Source organism: Dipodomys spectabilis, unplaced genomic scaffold (genome assembly GCF_019054845.1).
Source record: "Dipodomys spectabilis isolate Male_0828 unplaced genomic scaffold, ASM1905484v1 ptg000073l, whole genome shotgun sequence".
Taxonomy (NCBI): Eukaryota; Metazoa; Chordata; class Mammalia; order Rodentia; family Heteromyidae; genus Dipodomys; species Dipodomys spectabilis.
The window spans coordinates 3,413,866-3,420,419 of NW_024870750.1; the positions used below are offsets into that span (position 1 = coordinate 3,413,866).

Consider the following 6,554-nt stretch of genomic DNA (forward strand, 5'->3'; position numbering starts at 1 on the left):
GAGCTGGATGTGGCCTTGAGTAACAAAGCTCAGGGACAGAGCCTGGCCCCTGAGTACCAGCCTCAGGACTGGAGGTCAGATATGTCTCACAGGATGTGCCCACTTCTTCCTGTTTCTCTGACTTCATCTCGTTTTTCTGATTCATTCACTGTACAGCAGCTCATGGACATTAGCCCATGGGACCTTCTTGCTGCTCCAGAACATCAGCCATCCCTTCCCTAGGCCTCTTACCCTGATGGCTGCTTTTTCCTATATTACTTTTCTCCCAACCAGCCACATAGTTAGGCTCACTAGTTTAATCTTTGTTCAAGTCACAGACATTGAAGCCCAGGGCTGGGAAGGTGGCTCAGTGGTAGAGCGCTTGCCTTGCATGCCTGAGGCCCTGGGTTCGATTCCTCAGCACCACATAAGCAAAAAAAAAACCTGGAAGTGGCGCTGTGGCTCAAGTGGTAGAGCGCTAGCCTTGAGCTGAAGAGCTGAGGAACAGCGTCCAGGCCCAGATTTCAGGCCCCACGACTGGATCCAAAAAAAAGAAATTGAAACCCAACCTTAACTATCCTCTTCTAATTAGCAGCTACCTATTATCCACTTTACCCTGCTCACCTTTTCCATAGAAGGCACCAAACTTACTCTGCCCACCCCTTCCCACTCCTATGGAACTAGTTTTTGTTTTTTGTTGGTTGTGAGGCTTGAACTCAGTCAGGCCTGAGCACTGTCCCTCAGTTGTTCAGCTCAAGGCTAGCACTCTGCCACTTGAGCCGCAGTGCCGCATCCAGCTGTTTTATGTAGTGCTGAAGAATCGAACCCAGGGCCTCATGTATGCTAGGCAAGCACTCTTAACACTGAGCCACCTTCCCAGCCCTGGAACTAGGTTTTGGTCTGCAGTCAAATGCTCTACCCCTGAGCTATACCCCCTCATTGGAACTAGGTTTTGGAAAGGCAGCAAGCATCTCAAACACCTGTGAACACCTGACAGCTATGCGAAGCTAATGACTTAGAGAGGGTGTCCTTGTTTACTAGGGATGCCAAATACCACAACTTATGACACAAACCCTTTCTTGAATGAGTCATGCACAGGGCTGTGCTCACAAAAAGCTCCCTATTAGAACTTGCTGCCTGCCTTCCTCGGCTTCTGCTGTCACAGGCAATTCTTGGCATTCCTTGGCTTGTAGCTGCGTAACTCCAATATCTGCCCTGGTTCTCACATGCTCTTCTCCCTGGGCACCTCTCGCACATGGGGTTTTCCTCTTATAAGGATTCTAGTCAAACTGGATTGAGGCCCATTCTAATGACCTCATCTTGATTTGACCTCATCTACCACTTCCAAATAGGGTCCCATTCACAAGTAATAGATATTAGGCCTTCAGCATATCTTCTAGTGAGCCACACTTCAGTCCATAGCAAAGACTCACATTCCTTAACTTCTGTCAGTAGGTATCTGCAACTTTTCAGCTATGATGCTCTACTTGAGTCACAGATCTTGTTTTACCCTATGATAAGAATTTCTCAATAATCTAAATTGAACACAAGTCATTATGAATGCAAAGAAAAGTTGTCTTCTCACGGCCAGTTTTTGGGGGAACTAAGAGGTAGGACTGGGGTCATGGGGCTTGGACTCAGAGCCTGGGCTCTGTCCCTTAGCTTTATTATTCAAGGCTACAGACAGCTCTGCCACTTAAGCCACAGCTCCACTTCCGGTTTGGAGATGGTTAATTGGAGACAAAGTGTCTCACAAGAGCTGGGAAGGTGGCTCAGTGGTAGAGCACTTGCCTTGCATGCGTGAGGCCCTGGGTTCGATTTCTCAGCACCTCATAAGCAAAAAAGAAAAAAGCTGGAAGTGGCACTGTGGCTCAAATGATAGAGCGCTAGCCTTGAGCTGAAGAGCTGAGGACAGCGCCCAGGCCCAGAGTTCAGGCTCCACGACCGGCCCCGCACCCCCCCACCCCCCCCACCCCCCCACCCCCCGCCAAAAAAAAAGTAACAAATTTGTCTACTGGCACCAAAGATGATTCTCAGATCTCAGCCTCCTAAGCAGCTAGGATTACAGGTGTGAGCCACCAGTGCCTGGCTAAGATCTGGATTGTTCTAGATATTGAATGGGAGGCAAAGACTGGAGCAAGAAAAAACACTGACACTGCAGTAATCCAGGTGAGTGATGGTGCTAGAAGAAAAGGAGAGAAGCTTGAAGTGCATTTGCAAAATATTTGGAAAGAATTTCCTGAAAGATTTAATGGCAGTGTTTCAGTTTTCTATTGCTATATAGAAACCTAGTAGCTTGGGCTGGGAAGGTGGCTCAGTGGTAGAGTGCTTGCCTTGCATGCATGAGGCCCTGGGTTCGATTCCTCAGCACTACATAAGCAAAAAGAAAAAAGCCAGAAGTGGCACTGTGGCTCAAGTGGTAGAGCGCTAGTCTTGAGCTGAAGAGCTTAGGGATAGCGCCCAGGCCCAGAGTTCAGGCCCCACGACTGGACCCCCCAAAAAAAGAAACCTAGTAGCTTAAAACAGTAAAAGTTGGTTCTTGATTCTGTGGGCCAGATAAGGCTTAGTTGGGCATGTCACATGACATTCAGCTGGCAGTGGTTCACTAGACAGTATTCCAAAGAGGTGCTGGAATGAAAGGATTCAGGCAGCTTTGCTTCCAAGTTTGCAGGCTTGCACTCCACACAGATCTCCACAACGCCTGTTCGCAGATGGCTTACGCTTCCTCAGAGCATGGCGCTCTGAACCATTAGACGTGCTACCTGGCATCTTGCACCAAGTTCCATTGTGTAAGTCATTGTGTAAGATATCATCAATATTCTGCACATGTCATGCTTAGCCAAAATTAGCCACATGGCCAACCCACAGTCAGTGTGGGGAGTAGAAAGGGACCTGAGTCATTGAAGGACACTTTCAAATGGAGTTGGAGAGAGGAATCAGTGGCTGGCCAGATATTTGGATTTCATAACTAGATAGTATTGCCATCCATTCATTTTTTTAAAGGCAGGAAACCTCCCAGAGAAGCAAGGGTTTGGACAACGATCTAGAGTTAATTTTTTTCAGGGCTCTGTAATAGTAGCTACTCAAGAGGCTGAGATCTGAGGATCATGGTTTGAAGGCAGCCCAGGCAGGAAAATCTGAGACTCTTACCTCCAAGTGGAGGCTCAAAGTGGTAGAACTGTAGCTTTGGGCAAAAAAGCTCAGAGACAGACCAAAAAAAGTTAAGTCTCAGGGTTGTCAGAGTGGCTCAAGAGCCAGACCTCGTGTCTAGCAAGGAGAGCAAAGAAAGAGGCAGACCCTGAGTTCAATACCTAGGACAACCAGAGTAGGGAGGGAAAACGCCTAGTGAGGTAGTATAATTCTGGTCAACAAACAAGTTAGACATTTTAAGGGACAGAGATGTGAGTTCTCAGTAGAAATCAGGAATCCTAAACAGATAGCTGGTACTTGGTTAGAGAAGAGAAGCAAAAACTCGCCTCAAGAGCACTAAAGAGGTAGGAAGTAGCAAGGGGGAAAAAAAAATCAAAAAAGCCTCAGCAGTGCTAAGCCAAGGGGAGGAGTGCGTGTAGAAAGGAGTGACCAAATTTGTAACAACTTTCTCATGAGCCAATAGATTAGTTGTGACAACAATTCCACTCAGTAAAGTGGCGATCCATTGGCAACCCTTCCATGGGCAGTGTAGCTGACCAGCTCGTGGCAGTGGGCTGACAGCTAAGCCTCACTGCCATCACCGACTGAAGGGAGTGGGGAGTGGGAGCCCCCGCTCCTCTCTCACAAGAACAACCACTTCAGGCAGGCTGGTCACGGAGTGGTAATGGAGTGCCTGTTCACCGGCTGCAGCTTCATCCCTCCACAGGCTGCCCTCTGTATGCACAGGATTCCTTAAGGTCACACGAGTCGCACCGCACCCAGTCCTGAAGGAGAACCTGCTTCTTTACACCCTCCCTCAAATGATCCAACCAAAACCCCTAGCTGGTCATAGCTACTTTTTGAACATCCAATCATTAACTCAGACTCCCCCGCCCCCCCCCCCCTAATTCTCTGCCCCTCTAATGAGTAAAGGTGCAAATGTCCCACTACAGGTCTGTTTGGTCTTCGATTCTGCCTGGCGAGGAGCTGGCCGGAGAGGTTACCAAGCCTCCAGACGGGGCCTGACGTGCGCTCCGGCGAGAACAGAGAAGCCGATCGAAAGGTGTCTTTTAGGGCCCTGGGTCGAGGTTTGTATTTTAAGGTAAGTAACAGTATCTTCGTGTGTCGCGGGGAACGACTACAGAGAAATACATAGAAAGAGGCTGAAATACACGGAGCGGCGGCGGCCGTGGAGGGGCGGCTGCGCGGGGCGCGGGGCGCGGGCGGCGCGGGCGCGGGGCGTGCGGGGAGCGGGGCGCGGGGCGCGGGGCGCGGGAGCGGGGCGCGGGGCGCGGCGCGCGGGGCGCGGGGTGCGGGCGCGGGAGCGGGTCGCGGGGTGCGGGCGCGGGGCGCGGGCGCGGGGCGCGGGGCGCGGGCGCGGGGAGCGGGGCGCGGGGCGCGGGCGCGGGGCGCGGCGTGCGGGGCGCGGGGCGCGGGGTGCGGGCGCGGGGGGCGGGCGGCGCGGGCGCGGGCGCGGGGGGCGCGGGCGGCGCGGGCGCGGGCGCGGGGGGGCGCGGGCGCGGGGGGCGGGGCGCGCGGGCGCGGGGGGGCGCGGGGGACGCGGGGGGCGCGGCGCGGGGGGCGCGGCGCGGGGGGCGCGGCGTGCGGGGCGCGGGCGCGGGGCGCGGGGTGCGGGCGCGGGCGCGGGCGCGGGGTGCGGGCGCGGGGCGCGGGGTGCGGGCGCGGGGCGCGGGGCGCGAGCGCGGCGTGCGGGGCGCGGGGCGCGGCGTGCGGGGCGCGGGCGCGGGGCGGCGGTTTCTGGGGGGGTCTTCGGGGTTCTCAGTCACCGGAGGTCGCCGGGCCACCCCGCTCCGTCTCATCCCGGTTCTCTGGGGCGTCTGTCGGGGGGAGCCCTCATCGCATCCCAGCTCCCTGATGCAGAGATCCTGAGTGTGTGCCCAAGAAAGGCCGAGAAACCGGCCACCGAGGGGCACGGAGGGCCGCGTTCGGACGCACGGGTGCGGGAAGGGCGCGGGACCGGCCGGTCGGTTCTCTGGCTGCCAAGTCCTCCGGCGCCTCCCACTGTCGGTGCTAGCGCCTCTCTCACACGGCAGGAGAGCCAGCAAAAACGGGGCTGTTCAGAGGAAGAGGAGCGCGCTCCCGCGCCCGCGCCCGCGCCCGCGCCCGCGCCCGCGCGCGCCCCCGCGCGCGCCGCCGCAGGCCGTGCCCGCCGCGCGAGCACGCAGGCGCTGGGGGAACCGGGCGCGCGCCCGAGTGCGCAAGCGCAGTTCGCCAGCGGTTTCGTTTCCTAAATGGACTTGTTTCTAGAGAGCTGGTTCACGCCGAGAGGCGCACAGACGTTGTTTTGTTTTGCTTTTTACTAGTCTGATGTGATAATCCTCAAAACGCTGCGGAAAAATAAAAGGTAAAATGCAATTTGGGGAAAATAATTTTGTGCAAAAAAAAAAATCCAGAAAAAAAAGACATTTGCGCCCAACGTGGGGCTCGAACCCACGACCCTGGGATTAAGAGTCCCATGCTCTACCGACTGAGCTAGCCGGGCAGCTGACGAACCAGCTCCCTTTTTTGTCCTTTCACAAGAATGTAGATTCGGGTTTCATTCCTTGGCATTCCTCGTGTATTTCTCGATTTTGAAGACCTAGTTAATTGGGCCACTTGGCATTCTTTTTGAGAATTAAGAAAACGTGTTTACATTGAGTGAAGTAAGACAGATCCAGAAAGACAAAGGATGCGTGTTTTCTACCACATGTGAATCTTAGTTCCAAAACACAACCTACTATATGATCACAGAAGTAAGATGCTTATATACACGATTAGTTCACTCATATAAAGTATATGCAAGAGTGAATCTCCACAGAGTAAGCAATAAAAGTTTATAAAATCAAAAAAAGAAAGAAAACGTGTTTAATACATGTAGATTTAACGAGTGTTACTTTGTACGTATCTCAAAATCGCCGAAAACTAATGTGAGTCTGTCATACTGACTTTTGTTTCTAAAGTGTTAGAAATTCTATCTTTTCCATAAAATTAAGAACGTATTAAAAACTATACAGCTTCTATCAAATGGCATACTAAAATCCTACATAGCTGAGCTCTGCATTCAGAAACAACCTCTCAAAGGTCAGTTTCACCAATTGAGGAGGGAGCAATAAAGTTAAATGGAGGAAAGGGAATTCTGAGTCCATTAAAATAGGTGTGTGTCTTCCAGGTACCTGTTCACTGAGAGCCAGCTCAGAGGTTGCTCACAGCTAGGGCCACCCCCAGATATGAGGGAAAGGTTACAGTGTCTGAATCTAAAGGTGAAGGAAATCGTTTCTACCATGAAAAGAGAAAGACACGATTTTGATCAACTTATAACAAGCCAAGATACTGCAACGACTTCCTATGAAATTATACGTATTCTGAGCTATTGGTGACCCTTTCTACATAAGGAATTTTGCACTGTTTTTGTGATACAGAGTGAGATACTCAAAATTGCAAGTTCA

At 52.7% G+C, this 6,554-nt stretch overlaps 1 non-coding gene across 1 annotated transcript; it reads right to left on the reverse strand.

The window, feature by feature from the left end:
• Positions 1–5,538: 5,538 nt before the first annotated feature.
• Trnak-cuu lies at positions 5,539–5,611 on the reverse strand. The gene has a single exon. It is a non-coding gene; the product is annotated as a tRNA-Lys (tRNA).
• Positions 5,612–6,554: the final 943 nt, after the last annotated feature.